The following is a 19,483-nucleotide window of genomic DNA, read 5'->3' on the forward strand; positions in this document are numbered from 1 at the left end:
TGGCTAAGTTTTTGAAATTTTTGGGTCAGGTATGTTGTTAGTTGCTTCAAATTTGTTCTAGGTCTTTAAGGGTTAAGGGTTTAGTTTTTAATCGCTCAAATGTCTGATAAAAAAAACCCTCTGGCTTCTATTTCTGCATTACTTTATTCACTTAAGTAATGGGTCTTTAAGTCGTGTAAAGTGTCCCCCCCTTGTTACTTGCCTAGGCGGTCGTTAAATAATTGTAAAATTTTATGCCTTATGCCTTTTCCTAATGTTTGTCAGGCCCAGTAAGCGTCGCGCAACTCTCAGATTAATCTACGCCTTTCGTTGTTTCGTTAGGCGAAGTTGCGGGTGCGTTAAGCTATGCAAAATAGCAAAAAGCAAAAGCAGGTTTGACTGTGTGTATTGGCGGCCAGCTTAATGAGACTCCATCTCGCTTTGAATCTAACAGCTTGCATTGATTCGCAGCTGAAATAAGCAAGTAAGTTACCTTTCACGAAATGGCGAAAAGGTTTGGCGGGACCCAGCGGTGAAGACTTTTCCACAGCTAAAAGGCAATCAAGTTTAAAATAAATCGACGACTCTCGTTGTTTTGTGGCCAAGAGATGCTCACAGTTTATGCTTTGTGAAATAGCGAAAGGTTTTTGGGCCCGGGCAAAAGAAGTTCCTAAAAAGCATAATAGACATGCAGGTCCCTGAGATCTAGCGGCCAGCGCAGTTTCGTGGGAGGAAGGTGCTCAAAAGATAATTTTCGCGAAATGACGAAATGACATGGCATTCCAAGCGAGCAGTCCAGCTGGCTAAAAATAGCAAGCTAAGAAGTTGACACATCAGTTCAGGAATGACCGAATGCCGGGTGGATAAAGCTGAGTCAGAAGACCCACATCTATCGGTTTTAAGTAAGCTGTTAAGTATCATGCAAGTTCTTGAGATCTGACGGCTCGCGTGAATTCGCGAAGGTAAGATGCTAGTAGTTTAAAGCCTGCGAAATAGCGAAAGAGCTAGTGGGCCCAAAGGACAGGTAAGGCATAAAGGTAAAGGCCGATCAACTCCATTTTGATCCAAGGGTTCTCGTTGTTTCGTGGCTGCAAGACAACAGAAGATTAAGGCCCACGAAATGGCGAAAGACAAATAGAGGTTCTATCCGACATGACATGGCATGACATTTGTTTCTTTTTGTGGGGCTCGATGGTGATGTGTCAGATGACACATGGTTTTAAAAGAAATTAAGGGCCCACCTATGTGTAACCTGCGGTTATGTGGGAATAATGAAGTAAGACACATGGCTGACTCAGAACTAAACCCGAAGGAGCTTCCAGGGCTAATGGTCGAGTGCCATGTGGCATTAGCTAACCAGTGAACAAGTGGGGTAAGTAATACCCGAATAAAGGTCCCACTTAAAAGGTGTTCATCTCAAAAGTGATCCAATACTTCTCATTGTTTCGTGGCCCAAAGATAGAAGCAGATTAACCCCTGTGAAATAGAGAAAATAGTTAGCTGTCAAGATGAGGCGTGGTTAGTGAAAAGGGTTGGCGGTCTCGGTTGGAGTTAAAGGCTGGGTGGTTAGAGTTCCATCTAATGCTTGGCATAGCTTCGCGAAAGGAAAATGCTTGAGGGTTAAAGCTTGCAAAGTGGTGAAAAGGAGGTAGAGCCCAATGCTAAGGCAAAGAGGTTAAGACAGTGTAAAGACCGATCAAGTCTCATCTGATCGAACGGATGGCATAGTTTTGCTAGGTTAAAGCGCATGGATGTTATGCCCTGCGAAATGGCAAAAGAGTGGAAAAGAAAATATACAGGTTTGTTATGACCCATTGGAGTGAAATTTTTGAATTCTTCTATGAATTCAATTCTGAAGGGATGGCCAAAGCATGTGGTATCAATGTCATAGTTAAGATCCCGACTACCGTATATGATCTCGCATCAATTGAATGAAGGCATCATTTTGAAGAGCTATTACAGAGAAGCGGGTGCAGAGCAGATTTTTTTAGGTGCAGAGCATAATTCTTCAAGCCAAGAACAGGTTCTCTTGTACTATTGCTTAGCAATTACTTGATAGTTTGTTTAAATTGGGGTTTTGATCTGTTACAGAACTGTTGTGGTTAGTAATTAAGTTGCTTGCATAGTAATTTCAAGATGGCACCTAAAAGGGAGTTCTCAAGAAAGGTGAATTACCAAGAGAGGGTAGTCTGTGATGATTTCCTAGAACAGTTGACCATGTCAACTAATGTGGCAGCTAAGGTAAAAGAGTTAGCGCCAAGAGCTCCTCACCTGAAAATAGGAGAGGGATTGTATGACAAAGGTAATTGGCTGAGAGACCCACATATTGGGTTGTCTAGGTTGAGTATATTCAAGGTTGGGTTTGGTATGAGACACTCCCCAGCCTGAATGAACGGTATTTGGGAGTTGGATGTAGGTAAATTGGTAGTCCCTGGAGTATTCATGGATGTGGATCTCCTAACTTAGATTGCACACAACTATGATCCAATTACAAGGAGTGTTAGGGATATAAATGGAAAAACCCTCATTGAAATAAATAATGAGGAGTTCATAAATGCTTTTGGGCTTAGTGAATTTTCCAATTTTTTAGAACCCATCAATTTTAATTCACTAGCTCGGGCTTACAATGCACAGAGGAATCACCTTAGGAATGGGCCTCTTAAAGAATTCTTTGTGAAGATAGGTGGATTAATAGTTGTAGGACCCAATACTATGGAGCCTTTCTCCTTAAATCTATTCACCCTTAGAGCCAAGGGATTATACTAGTCACTCTGCCAAATTTTAGGGGAGGATGCTGAAGCAAACATGCCAACTCATTACATGTTAATGATTTCTCAAATTTTGAATCCTTCTCTAGCAATGACCTTTTATTATGCCTCCTATGTTACTGATGCCATCCATGAAGGCTTAATAGGGATAAAGAATGGGAAAGTGGATAGGCCTTTTGGATGGTACTCCCTCCTCATGCACTTATTTTTATTCAAGGGTGGTGACTATTTTGCAAATGGAATGGATCTTGTGAAAGAAAAACACGAAGAAAAGGTGCCAGTTCAGTTATGGAGTACAGTGCTTTCATGGGACAGAGAAGATGCTAGCTACTTGAGATTTGATAAGTGCTTTGCATCCAAGATTAGGACTCTTATATGTTCAGAGAATCCAAGAGTCCCTAAGGTTCTTTTGGAATTCATTAGGCCAAAAGAGTTTGCTGAAAATATTAAAATTGTCCACAATTGGGGTGATATGTACTTATACCCTATCTCCACATTTTTCTGAGTGTATGGTTTCAGAGGCACTCCATTTTTGTTGCCATATCAGGTCCCTCTCAAAGTAGGAATTGCAGAAATTCTCAGGCAGATTGATAGCATGCAAGAGGTAGAGCTAACAGGTAGAGGTAAAGGGACCATTTTCCCTACAATAACCATAGCTCATCAGTTTGTAATAACTAAAGGGGGCTGGAAGTGCTTTCGACCCTACCAATTATCAACTGTGGTATCAAGATGTGCCAACCCTGAAGATTTCTTCAACAGAATGTTCAGAAAGAGGGCAGTATGCAGAGGTAGACCTCACCAATTCCAATTCCCTAAAGACCTCATCAGGACTGAGTTTGATTTGGATGAGCAAGAGCTAAGAAAAGAAAAGTGGGTGGCCTACAAGAAGACCTTAGATTTTGTACACCAATTTGACACCAGTTATGACCCTTTGTCCAGCTTTCACCCCTTTGAAGAAAAGGTAAAATTCTTAATTCTTTGTTTTGAAGATGTGATGCAGACATTAAAAGAGAAGGGGGAGGTTGTGATTAAGAACAACCCTGAGAAAGCAAGACTAGTTTTAACTAGGTCTACATCTGCTAGAGAAATCCCTCCAAGTGATTACATGTTACATAAGAAGTCCAACTATAGTGTGTTGGTGCCAACAATAGGGGAGCCTTCTACCTCAAAAGGAAAGAGGAAGATATAGGATGTCATTGACATTCAGGAGAGCCCAAAGAGGCAAATAATGGGAAAGGAAGTACAATCTGATGAACCATTGCATTCCCCATCTCAATCCCCTATTCATATAGGAGATGAACAGGCAACAACTGAGCAACTATTACAATTAGGCAGTCTTGGAGAGATAGCCTACACCTATGATGAAGTGGAAGAGGGAATGCCAGAAGAGCCCCTTAATGCTGAGATGAACATAACCACTAATGAGTTCAAAGGCCAGGAGTTGGATCATGAGATCAAACAAACCAGTAAGAATTTCTTGGCTGATAATAACTTTGTCATATCAAGAGCTTTCATGCAATTCGTGTGGAAGTAGAATATTGATCAATTTAATGCTAGGTGTGAGAAGAGGAAAGGTGAGCAGCCCCACAAGGATTCAGCTATGGTGGAGGAAGAAATAAAGAAAGAAATGGTCACCGAGTTCAAGACCATCACTCTCGAGAAAGGAAGAGACATGGTAGAAAAGGTTGATGTACTTATTCTCCCTAAATGGGACATAGCAGATGCATTGGTTTTAGAGGCAGTAAGGAAAGAGACCAAGCCTATGGAAGGAGTCACTTTCAATAAGGATAATGTTGCCCTGGTCATGTGGTCTCTGAAAAGAGTTAAAAATAGAAAGAATAAGGATACCCCAGGGTCAAGTTACCTTGGAGGTATGATAGTGAAAAGAGTACAAAGCACTAGGGTGGTAGAAGCTGCAAGCACAGTCCTAAAGACTACAAAATTCAGTGTTGCAGTGGTAGAGAAAGAAGCAAAAGAAAAGGCAGATCTCCAAGTTAAGTTAGAGACAGTTTTAAAAGCTTATAACAATGCCAAGGAAGAGGTAAGGGGTAAAAATCGCATCATTGCCAAGCTACAAAGCCAGTTGGCAGGACAATACCATCAAGGTGAGTCCTCAACATTGATGATCTCCTCTTCTCCTGCAAGGCCTCCACCTACTAGCCCCATTAGTGAATTCCCACCATCTCTGGCACCTTCTAGTTCCCAGTTGATTGAGATCACTCCCCATGAATTGTAGAAGCTAAAACAGGCTCAGGCCCTGTATGCAAAAAAATATGAAGAGAGATTAAGGGCTACAATTTTGAGTTTTACTGACACCATAGGGTCCTCACTAATGTATAATAACATGAGTAAGATTTTGGAAATGTGGAATGAGCAAAATGGAGACAAGGCTATTCTAATACCTATTTTTGACAAGTGGAAGCCCAGAGAGTAGGATATAGAACTTATTTGTGTATCCTATGATGAGGCAGGGGCTAACCCCAATATTAAATCTACCAATGATATGACAAAGGATTTAGTAAAGTTAGCAGAAGGAGTAGATAATGCAGATAGAAAGATCAACTTGTACAAGAAAGAGTACACTGATCAAGTTTTTGAATTACTCCCAGGGGGTTTTGCCAGTCCAACTCAATTAAAAGACAAACAAATATGGCTTAGGGAATTAGAAGCCAAATTGTCATTAAGAATAAAAGGAATTATTAATTCAGAGGATGCCTCCATATTTATCAAAACAATTGAGGAGATTAAGAAAATCAAATCTCATTATGGTTTTCTGAATTTAGAGGTCAACAAAATGAGGAACTCTTGGAAAAGATTAGCCAAGACAAAAGGAAAAGTGATTAACTTCTCATGGCCTGCTGATGATGTGTACCAAGAATGGACAAGAAAATATGCAGTACTGGATGTGGAGCAGTTAGAAGATGTTGCAAAAGAACAACAAGTAGAAGAAGCCACGGATGTTGAAAAAGACTTGTAACCACATTTGGAAAAGGTTTTGTAACTACTTCTTAAGAGAAGTAATGATTGTAACAAACTCTCCTAGGAAAGTCTGAAGCTTTGTATGCATCCATGTTATTATAAATGGATACGAGGACTAGTAAAAGAAGGATCGCAAGGAATTGTAAGAAAATGCTACAAAAATTTATCTGAGCTTTTTTCTAAGTCTTAATGGAGAACATTCAAATGTTTTGTAATACTTTCTGAAATAATATCAATATACAGACTATTGGTTTTGAGCTTAAACTTTGTGTTGTCTTCAAGTATGTTCTGCAAATATTTACTGTTTTATTCTGAGTAATCTAGGGTTATTCCTTTTGAATATGGGTTGTAAGGCAATTTCAAGTAGATGTGCTTCTTAGCTTTTCTCTTCAGGAGGGGAATTAAATACGCGGGAATCATTTCTATCAGTAAATTCTTTGTGGGATATTTTGAATTTGATAAATGCAGTTTGGTTTGGTATGAGTGAAATTCTTACATATGTCAGGCATATGTGGGGATTTGCAAAAGCTGAGCTGATAGGATATGTGAAGATATTTGATTGTGGGAGTATTGTCTAAACTTAGATGACTCTGTGGCCAATGGATAAGGCACTGATATCTATTGTGGTTGTCTTTTTACACAGCTTGTAGGTCAATACTGAACATGAGTACAAGTTTTATTTCTTTGTTTCAGTTGGTTTTAAGGTGATGAGATCCACTGGTTTTCGGACTGGTTTACTATGGATTTGTCATTGAAAAGTGTGAACTTAGTTCACAAAAGGGTATACCCACCTAAACTTTGGACAAGTTTGAAGTGTAGAAGGTTAATCAAACCTTGTCATATGTTGTTCTAAAAGTTTCCTTCTCTTTGATCTCTCTTCTATAGATGGAGTTTATCATATTACTATAAGGGTCTTAAGGGGAATCAGATTTTGAGAACAACAAGATGACTATGACAATGTTTCAGCATTGCATTCAATACATATCATAGTGAAAAGATTTATGTACAAAAATGGACATAAGTTTTAGGAGGTTCGTGATATATGTTTGCAAAAACTAGAAATTGGTTTAAACATTATAGCTATGAGAGTATCATTGTAAGGTCTTCAGTAGTTGGAGCATGAAGGTATTGATGTCTTGTAGCTTTTGGATGGAAAAACCTGCAAAATTGACAAGTATTACAAATGAATATAAATAACATAATTTTTTTAATTAGCACAAAGCAATTGAAAGAATAAGTACAATTACTATAATCACGTTAAGTGGCAAATAAAGTAAATTTCTTGGAAGATATAAAATATAAAAAATAAAAATAAAAATAAATCTTGGTGGCAATGTTTGTAAGCATATAGCCGAACTAATTTATGAGTCTAAGAAATATTGTCTTGCAAGTGGTTTAAGTATGAAGTAGTTGAGAAATATGAAAATGTAAAATAAGTAGCACCAAAAAAATGTCAAGCCTTCACACAAAAGAAAGTAGATATGTTTTGAAACAATACTCAAAGTGATCTATAACAATTGATTACTCACCTTGAATAGTAGATGTGTGAGAATTCATTGAGTCTGCTACACAATCAAGACCTTGAAGAAAAAAAACAAAATTGCATTGTAAATGCATATGAGAGTGTTCACATGTAGTGCCCCACCAAGAAACCCTATAGGATAAAACTAAAACACTTGAAAAAGAGTGGAAATTATTTTTTATTTTTTTTAACATTAATAAACTAAAAGATGCATTAAGATGGACATTGCATTAAAATTGCACAAATAGAATACTTAACTTAAACTCCTAAAGGGTTTCCCAACATGGATTACTTAATTAAACTAAACATTACTTAAGGTCAATTAATCCACTTAAGATATATTTAACCATTAGGAACTAAATTACACTAACCATGATTGTTTCATATATTTGCATGTGATAACATTAACATTTCTATGCTTCATTCATGATAATACATTTATTTACATTACATCAATGATTCTAAATTAAAGATATAAATCCTACCATCTAATTCTCACCATAATACATTGCATATAAATTGTGAATTTTCCATAATATTATATTGCCCTTAAAATACCAAGTCTCATAAGAGTACAAAATGAATACATCAAACTTACAACTTCCAATGAAGGTATACATAAACCATTGATACAATTGACCATATAAGGTCCAAGAACTACAAGAATGATCCAAGAAGAACAAGGAGGATCCAACTAGAAATACGAGATACTTGAATCCAAAAGAGCAATTGGAACACTTGTGAAGTCAACCCTTGCATGAAAGAAATGAATGAACACTCGATGGAAAGTGGTACTACCACCTAACTATGCAGCTCAAAAATAACCACCCTATCATGCTAGGAGATAGCAATAAGACCCTATAGAAAAATACAAGAATGCACAGATGATCTAAACATGACATCAGGTAATCCACTTAAATCATATACACACAAACATGACTCCACAATAAAACTCCAGGCGATATCAACAAGACTACTCACTAGTGAACATAAGGGAAGAATGTCATTCCATAGCTTGGAATGGTTATCTTGGTAGGCCTCCATAGGCCCTGGCCCCCATCTTGGGTTATCTTGGTAGCCTCTCCCAAACCCCCGACCCATCCAAGTCTCATACGGACCCAACAAACCTTTTGTGAGGACAAGGTTGTCGGTTTGCCATTCCAAGCCTTCCCACTGCATCCTGAGTCTGTACAAACACTCAACCATGAGCGGGTTACAATTAATCTTAATTAATGTTTAAGCTACCCAAACCCCTAGTATATTATTAGGTTATCACTTACTTATCCAACTTTTGAGGGCTTGTCCTGCTAGCCTCTTTGGGCCTGACCCCCACTCGAAATCTACTCTTCCTTATGACACTACAAAATCCCTAAAGAACTCCAAGGCAAAAATACCAAAGCCAACCTTACGAAGGGAGTTCAAAAAAAATTGAATAATAAACTTGGTCACACAAGCCCTACCATATAGTTTAACCAATTGGAAAATTCAATTTACTCACGAGACATGACCACAAAGGAAAACAACATGAAAAGGTCTAATTCCACATATAACCAAAGGACTTGCAATATGACTTAATTACGAAGCCAATCATATAAGAAATAGATACCATCATTATATTAGAAAATAGATTTGTTTGCTTTCCATCTAATTCATATTTGATCAAGTTTACTAAAATTTCTAAATTTTGATATAAATCAATTACTAAAAATAATTTCCCAAATTTAATAAGAATTTACAATCAATATTTACTAATATCAATTTAAATTTTTAAAATAAGAATAGATAATTTTGAATCGTATGTGTGTGTGTGTGTGCATGCGTTCATGCATGTGTGCATGCATGCGCGCGTCTGTGTATAAATATACATATATAAATATAAAAACAATATATATATATACATATATAAATATAAAAAATCATATATATTTTAATCTAATATTTTTTTAAAATAAAATTATCCTTATTTCTTATTTTCCAAAAATATAAATATATATATATATATTAAAAACTATTTAATTTACTGTTTCCACGTGAGAAAGGGGGGGGAAACTCTGGGGCCCATGATGTGGGTTCCAGCACACAGTCGTGGGCTACCCACAAACTGTGGGTGAGTTACGGCGTGGCTGCCCACAGTCGTGGGCTCCCATGGTTGTGGGTAAGCCATGGTTGTGGGTAAGCCACAGCAGTGGCTACCCACTCACGACTATGGGGAAGCCACTGTCATGGCTCCCACAATAGGGAAACCCACTTAAAAAAAAATTAATAATTTTTTTTTTCAAATATAACCATGAAAAAAAACTCAGAACTATAAAAAAAAAATAATAAAAATTTTAATAGAATAACTCCCAACCCCTCCCCCAAATTTAACAAAACACACAAATTTTATTCCCCTTTCTCAATAAGAATTTTAACAACAAAACAAACAAATTTTCCAGCGAGATTTAAGTTTTCTCCATTTCCCATGCACATCATAAGCATATAATTTTGTAATTTAAAAACCCCAACCCAGATTTTAACAAAAATTCATTTCCTTTTTTTATCCTCCAAATTTGAGATTCACATGGAACAAAAATAAAATAAACTTTGAATAGAGAATTTCACCAAACACAAAGGTATTTTAACAACACTAGAATTTTAAGAAAAGAGATTTAAAAACGAACCCCAACCTGATAAGCTTTCTTGGAAGATAATGGAAGATGAATCCAAACTTTCCTCCAAACTGAAACCCCTTTAAAAATCTCTTCACAACTCCAGCAAAGTCACATTCAACAATAGAGAAGAAAATTTCCCAAAAAGCAAAGACTATGGAGAAATTTCCAAATATAAAGGATTTTGCCCAAAAAATATCTTTTAGGGCGAAATTCTTTTCCTTAAGAAATTTTCCTTTTTCTAAAATGCAAAAATTAAATGAAAATGCTTTTCTTCAAAATCAAAACATTCAAATTTTTAATTTGAATTTAAATTCTTCACACACCAAAAATTATTCCACTAATGATATAAACAAAACAATTAATTTAACTAAACAATTAAGAAATAATTGATTTATCTATTTAACCATAAAAAGGTGCCTATAATACTTTATTCTTAATTTAATTTATAAAAGCAATACTCATTAATTATTAATAACCATAAGGTATTAATAATTAATTTATCATTAAATAACACTGGAAGGGAATTAATAAAGTCACAAAATACATAACATGCAAACTCAACTAAACAAAGTAAAGACATAACCCGCATACCAAGATAGGGAGGGTTGATAGACGACTGAAAAAGCTCACTATTGAGCAAGGCTAGGAATGAAATTTAGGGCCTTAAGACTATCTCCTCCACTTCCATTAGATTAATTAGTTATGCTAAGACTTGTGGAACCAAGTGAAGTCAGTACCTTGTACCTGCAATTCATGCATCATTGAACCACACATACATATATATATATATATATACAAACACGGTAAACACATCGGTGAAGGAGAACCTCGACTTTCCGTGTCTCACCGAAGTGAGTGACGGGAAATCATCTCCTTGCACCCCATACAATATTCACACATACATGATGACATATACATAAAGTATCTCATACATAAGATAGATGTGTTAGTCCATGGTCAATAACACATAAATAAAATTAACATCTAATCGTCCATATGGAAATAAAGCATAAACAACATGCATTGAATCTCAATCAAAGCATAATCCAACATAGCATAATATTTGAATAAAAACATCACCACATAGTGTATCCATAATAACCACTGAAAAGTCAACCATGGTCAAAATGAGTATCAAAAAAGTCTGATTGAGGGAGGGGTACTACATCCTCCCCCAAAAAAATAGGCTTACTCCTGGAAGCCTAAAACAAATAAGGATAAAGCTCTCTCATCTTCGTTGCATCCTCCCACGTAGCCAAGGTCTTATCATTTGGGTCCCATAGGACCCTTACCTGGTTGATGGTACGACCCCTAAGGGTCCAACCCTGATGCTGAAGAATGTGCATGGGCTCCATGGAAAGCTACTCGTCCTCAACCTGCCATGCATTCCAATCAAGAACATGGGTCACATCAGGATGATATGGTCTAAGAATAAAAACATAAAAGACATTGTGTATGCAGGATAGGCTCGATGGAAAGGCAAGATGGTAGGCAATAGGTCCTATCCTCTCAAGGATCTCAAGAGGGCCAACAAAGTGAGGTGCCAACTTAGAGCCCTTTCCATAATGGATCGAACTCTTTCACGGATGCACTCTTAAGAATACTTGTTATCCAAGATAAAACTGACAATCCACTCTGTGAGCATCAACATACTTCTTCTACCTATCCTACATTGCCACCAAATGCTCACGAATCCGCTCATTAGGTCTACTGCTCCATCTCTCAAAGAATATCTGGACCTATACTCACACTATCCTCTAGCCAATCCTAGCTCAAAGGAGTATATAAAGGATGACCATACAATGCCTAGAAGGGAGACATACCTATGGAGCTATGATATCCATTGTTATACGAAAACTCAACAAGATAAAGATAGTCCTCCTAGCGCGACTGCTAGTCCATAACATATATGCAAAGAATGTCCTCCAAAACCTGATTCACTTGCTCACTCTAACCATTTGTCTCTGGGTGATAAGTTGAACTAAAGTTCACCTGGTTCCCTAAAGCATGCTGAAGTGAGGTCCATAATGTTGAAGTAAAGACAAGATCCCTATCAGAAATGATCCGCCTAGGAATCCCATGTAGCCTCACTAGTGACGAGCACCTTCTACTACACCTCTATTTCAAGCAAGGTTCATAGCCATGGTTGTGTCTATATGTTAATTAGTGATGTAATAATGGGTTGGATCAATAATCACCCTTGATGTAATAGAATGCCTATTTGTATGGTCAATGATCTCTTAGGTGAGCATATAAACCTAGAGGTCTATTAGGTCATGAAGGCTTGGAATTTTTATTTTCAGTGTTGGTGTGTCTAGGATGTTGTCTTAGGTGTTTGGAGTCTAACAATGACAAATAATGACCTTGGATGTGTTTCCATAAGGTCTAAGTGTTTAATAACCAATGTTGTCCTAAGTTGCAAAATGTTGCATTTGTTGTCAAGCAACTTTTCAAAGTTGCCATAAGGATGCCAACTAATTCTCTAACATTCCTAACTATTCAAAAGTTGGTTATGGACATTGGGAAAGGTTTATATATGCTTGGACAACCCTGGGAAAGGTTGTTTGAAAGTTTTGTAAAGTTTGGTGGAGAAAGTGAATAGAACAAGTCTAATTTTGCCATAACAGTGACATTTTCCCATACTGTCCATACAGGGTGTGAGATCCAATGATGAAATTTTGATTTGGTTGGAAAGATCCTAGAAATACCCTTCCAATGCATTTAGTCTGACCTCTTGAAGTGATGTTTGGAGGAAGTTATAAGTGTTTTACCCCCTGTGGGTCTGAAACCCTCCATTTTCAAGGGTTTCAATGCAAATGGGACCCTAACTTGCAATCTACTCATTGGGATCCAATGGCCATTGTTAGAATGCAAGTTAGGGGCATTTATTTTGAGATTCCAAAGGGGTGAGGTCAGAGGAGTTGGTTGGTAATCTTACCATCAAGCCGTAGTCTAAACTGTTTGAGGGTTTAGATTAGAATGGAATGAGGTTCATTGAGCATACAATGAATAATGGTGAGATGATGAGTTGAATTGATGGAATTGGAGTATTTGGACATAGAAGAAACCTCCTGAAGAGTTGTAACCTTCCTGTGACCCCATTCTCATATACCCCCTTTGTAAAATAGACCTAACTTGATCAATTAGGCCTGTGACCCAAGTAGGTGTTGAAGAGTGCAGGAATAGGGTGGAAATCTAATCTTTTGGAATCTGATAGTAGTCCCAAAAGGGTGTCTAAAACGTAATTTTTTTGGGTGTGTTGTTTGGTATAATTTGGATAAAAATCCAAAAAGACAGTAAAATAAGGCTACTAGCTGGTAGGCCCGTTTAAGCCTCAAAAACCAATACTTGCCTTGTGCTCCAAAGTATCATTCTGGGAGATCTTAGTAGGTCTTAGGAAGTGTGTAGAAGTGTTGTACCATCCCTTGCTAGGGGTAAGAGTCTAATTTCACATTTGAGGTGTGGTTATAGCCTTGAGAGAGACTCAAGGGATAGAAGACCAAGGTGTGTGTGTGGGTTTGTCACCTTACTGTTGCCAACCTCTACATCACTCACCACATCTTCCATAAAAACTTGTTCCACCACTATTGTTGTTTAAGAATATCATGTTGTCATTCTGATACTATTTTGTATGATTAGTAAATGATATGGTTGTCATTGTTGGCAACATCATCTCCTTAGTCCTCACAGTCCATCGGTAGTAAGTAGACTAGGATACTGAGGTCAACCAGCTAAGCAATAAGTAAATAGGATAAATAGTGAGTAGATTGGAAAGAAATGAGTAGATCGACAAGCAGTGAGTAGACCAACAAGCAATAAGTAGACCGGGTAGGGGTGAGTAGATCGGCATAGAAGAGGTCCATTGGCCAAGCAAAGAACATACCAGTATTCAGGAGGAAACCGGCTAGATAGATTTGCATCGGTTCTCAGAAGAGTCTGTAACGGATAGATTGGTAATGTCTAGTTACATTTAGCTAAATCGGGAGTATTCTCTAGTCATCTGGCAGACTTATCAACATGTTCGACTATATTGATAGAGATTCCTGCAATATTTTTTGTAATGCCCTGCCAGGAAACCCCTAAGGGTTTAAGTTAAAAACACTCAAATAGAGTGTAAATATGTTTTTTTTAAAGATAATAGTTAAGAGTATTACTGACTAGATACAACATTAAGATGATTTGGAGTTATCTAAAACTAGATAACATAGCGGAAGGCTAAATGAACCTAAGGAGTTTCCCAACGTGATTACGTAACCTTACACCTAACTCAACTTGTGTCAAATGATCCAATAAAATGGATGACTTAGTTATGAGATAATGCATAAGACATGATTATATATATGTTCAATGATATGACATCTTAGAATTTTAGGAAGCATTCATTTACTTTGGGTGGTTAGGAGGCCATTGTGAGGTTATTTACTCATTGCACTTTAAATCCTAATCACATTAAGAGGCCTCCCAAAAGGATCAAAGCGATTAATATACCGAAGTTCATTCATTTGGTTTTAAGATAACCACCCACATTTGAAATCTTTCTTAAATATTAAAAGTTTGGTTAATAAGATGAGATTCGTTCATTAAGGAATTAAACTTCCATTAATAGAGTGAGGTTCCTTCTTTTGAATCCAAGCATAACCAACTAATGAGTCATAGTTCTTTTAAGGAGGATAGAATGCAAGTAGCCATAGAATTCATTGAATTTTTAATAATGCTAATAGATGGGCTAAATTCATTAAGATGAAAATGTATTAGGACCACATGAGTTCATCCTTTAAATTAGAATATAGTTAGTAAGATGATATTCATCATTTCAAGATTAAAATATAAGTTCATAGTGACGTTCTTCCATTAGGATTAGATTATAACTAACTAAATGTGTGTCACTCTTTTTAGTCAAATAAAGTTAATATGAAGAGATAAATTTGGCTATGATAAGATATAAACAACTAAATGAATCCTTCCCTTTCAGTTCAATTTTAGCTAATCATAAAGAAATTCATTTATTAGGGTTATAATATGGATAGCTAGTTGAGTTCACCCAATTATAAAATTGATCTGGTAAGGATTAATTGTTAAGATTAAAACGTGAATAACTAAATAAATTCCTCCAGTAGTGACATATAACTAACATGACGATATTCATTTACTAAGATAAAAAGGTAATACCCATATGAGGTTCATCCTTTAAATTTCAACTTAGAATTTATAACATTAATTGTAACTTTGTTTCCCATTCACATTCGATCGATTTACCAACTTATATCAAGATCAAACCATAAAGGCATACTAATGAGATTCATTTCCCTATTACTTCTTTATTTAACATAAACCAAATACTTTTCCATAATCATAATTTACAATGTTTTATGAACCTGATTACTACGTTTATCAAGATGAATAATTTTATGCACTTTGATTTAAATTCATTAAATTTCCACCATACACTTATACAAGATAACAACCATACATGATAACTTAAAGCATGAAACAAAGGAAGCTAAACATCGCATAACACAGATATGATCTCGAAGTTCACCCCTAAGGGGCTACATCTCCAGGTCTGCTCAACTGCAAGACCCCTCTGGCATTTAATATAGTTAGGAACTTACATAATCACATGACTTTTACATCTTTGCCACTTAGGCGAACACAACCAATATACAATAGACACCTCGGTCGGAATTTACATAATGATCCCTTTTGAAGCAGATCCAACTCAACACTTCAAGCAATTACAGGTTTCAAATGACGGACGCTACTCTATCTAGGGACGTAACCGGCCATGACCAACACAAGTAAATAGATGACAGAGTCCAAACAAACCTAGCAAAGTCTTGCCAGTACTTAACACAAGCGAAAACATAAAATAAACTTGCCATCTTTTCCATTATCTATTTCACATCATCGGGGAAGAAATAACTAAACTATTTGTTTTACTAAAAGAAGGTATCATTTTCTTCCGAACTTCAAATCGACACATTATTAAGTTTCTGATGATCTTGTTAGCATATCAGTTGTGTTTTCAAAATTTCCATGACGAACTTAAAATACTTTAACATTTTGATTCCTATTTCTAAGTTCTCAGAATGCTCAGATAAAATCACTATGTGTTTTCTGAATACAGTATTAAATTGAAGATCACCAGTTATTAATTACTATTCGATATATTTATATAAATTTCCTTAAAAATCATATATATTAAAAATGTTGTTTAATAACGTTCAAATTCCAAATTTCATTATTTATTAACACATATATGAACCTTCACATTAAATATATGCATTAATAAAAACAAATTAACTATTAACTAAAAACTATATTTAAAAAAAACACTGTCATAAAAATCATTTTTTTCCATTTTTCTTATTTTATAGTATTATTATGTTTTATCTTTTTTTTTTTTTTTTAAAAACTAATAAAAACAAATAAAACTTTAAAAAAAACTAAAATTAAAAAAAAAGGGAGGGGGTACTGCGGGGCCCACCTTCCAACCCGAAAGAGGCGGAAAAACCCATAGTCTCCCTCGCTGCCTTCCTGTGCACAGGGATTTCCCCTGCGGGTCGCCGTGGACGCAGGTTTTACCCTGCGGCCACAGTGGACGCAGGGATTCCCTGTGAAGCCACGGGCGTAGGGAGGAAATGGGGGAGGGGGCGGCGGCGCAAGCCGAGCTTCGACTCCTCCACCCGCCAAACCCTAACCCCCAAAATTTTTTTTTTTTTCTTTTTTTTTATATATATTTTTTTTTTTGTTTCTTCTTTATTTTTGGAAGAATCACAATTGAAAACTAAGCCCAAATTTTTTTTTTAAATATGGATACAAAAATACCAAAACACAGTCACAGCCATAGCCATTTATTTGATATTTTTATTTTCTTATTTTTATCCTTTCTTATTTTTTTTCCAGAATATTTAAGCAATAGATTGGGGAAGATTTTTCTTCTTTCAAAAAGTCCAAGAAACCATGACAAATCTTAAATCCAAAAACAACCAAGCTTTCAACAAAACTGAAAACTAAAGCTTAAGAACACTCATGGGTAGTATCATTTCTATTTTTCCAGCATTTCATGGAGAACATTCAAACACAAATTTGTTTTTATTTTTGATTCAACAATAAATAAAAGGGTAGGTTGGAATCCTACCTCATATTGCATTCCGGGCAAGACTTGAAGGAGAGTTCCACCTGCAACTCCAAGCAAAAGAACTCCATTTTCTCCAACATTTTCCCACCTCCATTTCCAAAAAAAATCCCCAAAAAGAGAACCCCCCAAAAACATTTCAAAAACTAGGTTAAAATGAGAAACCCCATTTTTGACCTAATTTTCAATTTCGAATTTAGGCATTTATTTTTAAAATAAAAGAAAATGGAAAATGGAAACCATTCCTTTCCATTATTCAATACATCTTATTCGCTTTTCTTATTTAAAATTAAAATGCTTCTATTTTTTTTTTTTCTAATTCTAATTTTAATTTCTCCATATTACTTTAGCCAACAATTATATTTTGAACTATTAACAAGGGTAAGGTATTTAAGTTAATTTAAGTTTCCAAAAATCAATCCTTTATACTATATCAATTTTACAAGTAAAAAGAATAATAATTTCTTTTAACTAATAAAATTTACCCTTACTCTTCCAAAATGCGAAAATGATTAATTTATTTCTATTTCCCAAATGACTTTAAATCTTTCCTTTCTAAAACGTATAACTCATTAAATTCGTTATTTTTAAAATTAACTATTAAATTAACTTGCTACAACATAATAAAGCGACCTTTTTAATAAATGACTAATCTCAAGAAAGAAATCTATTTATTCTAATTTTCTCAACTACTAATGCATAAATGAACGCATTAATTCAAGTTAAATACTTTAAGCTTGCTACAATTATAATTAAAGCGATCTCTTTAAATTAACGATTATTCATATAAAAGAAACTACCTATTTTAAATTTCTAAATTACTAATGCGTACATCTCCTCATTAAATTGAATTAAATACTTAGGATAACAAACTCCACTTACCCTGCGCAAGGCACGCAAATCAAGGAAGTCCACCAAATCACACGACATGCAATCCAATGAAAAGAGAGGCCCCATGAACCACACACGATGCTCACCTGACCATGGATAAGGCAAGATGAGAGTTTTATGACCACCAAATCCGAATTCTAAGGATGAAGGAGGTATACTCAACCCTGCAAATCCCAAAGAAGATGAACCTCACCCTAGGCGGTGTTGTACTTGAAATCTCCTGCACCCATGAATTCATGCAAGCATACATATACATATACATATTCAATGAGGGCGTTAGCTCAAGATTTATCACAAGAGTTACGAAACAATTACAATTACACAAGAATCGATGCAAGAGCACAATAATAAGTATGCACAATTATTTATATTATCTAAACTACACTTTGCATCATGGTTAACCTACCATTCAAGAATGCCACATAGGAAGTCAATCAAGGTCAAACGGGTTTTACAAGTCTGACTAGGGTAGGGGCATTACATTCTCCCCCCCTAGGCTCCGACTTACTCCTAGAAGTCGCAAGGCTAAGTGGAAATTATACAACACGTATTAGCCCTGAAACTCAATTACAATTATCAATTTGCACAAATAAATATTTTGTCAACAATTTAAAACATTATTTATAAATCCTCTACAAATGTCATTATCCATTAACAGAATGCATCTAAAATCATACACATCTTAAAATATTCTAGAATTTACACACAATCATAGTAGAGAAACGAGAATTTTCTTCTTTTTTTTAATTACACCAAATTAAAGCAATTTAAATATATAGACACAGTTATCATATTCATTTATCAAACATGACAAGAAAATATGCCCTCAAGGTCCATTTCTTTCACCAATTCATCTCTTTCACAAAACTTTATCGCATAGAACTAGCTTCAAATATCAATTTCTACAACCAAGTTAACTTTCGACAAATAAGAGCAACGTAAGAACTCAATTATTTACACTTTTCAGACATACAAGGATCCTTTCCAATGACTTTGCCCCATAACATAGTGACAAGTTAACACCATTTAATCCATGATTACACATAATATCCATCCACAAGACTGGTTTACACAACACAAAAGGCCACATGTGAGCATGTCTAATGCTCGGTCAAAGGTAACATATATGATCCACATCTCTATGCCTGCTCTCAGAACAAATACATGATCAACAAATATCCAACATCTCACTCAAGGGCTTGATGGTGCTAGGGTACACCATAGCAGTGCTACCTTCCATACAAGTCCCTCGTGAATATCCCTTGTTGTGTAAGGTGTTTAGCCTCCAAGAGATAGTCACCACTCATAGGTAGGTAGTGGATCCTAGCCGTCTCATAGCCTCACATACCTCCATCCTCAAGGTTCCCTGCGTCTACTTCCTCGTATACACTCATCCAAGACCGTCTCCTATGTCCTTGGAGAGCAATTCACATTGCAACACAAGACCAGCATATGAAAACAACAAGGATAAACCGGTTTAGCCACCAAAGTACAAAAGAATAAAGATAATAATTGTCAATTCCAACAATGAGACAAGAAAATAATTTCCGAATTT

This window comes from Cryptomeria japonica, chromosome 9, assembly GCF_030272615.1.
Source record: "Cryptomeria japonica chromosome 9, Sugi_1.0, whole genome shotgun sequence".
Lineage (NCBI taxonomy): Eukaryota > Viridiplantae > Streptophyta > Pinopsida > Cupressales > Cupressaceae > Cryptomeria > Cryptomeria japonica.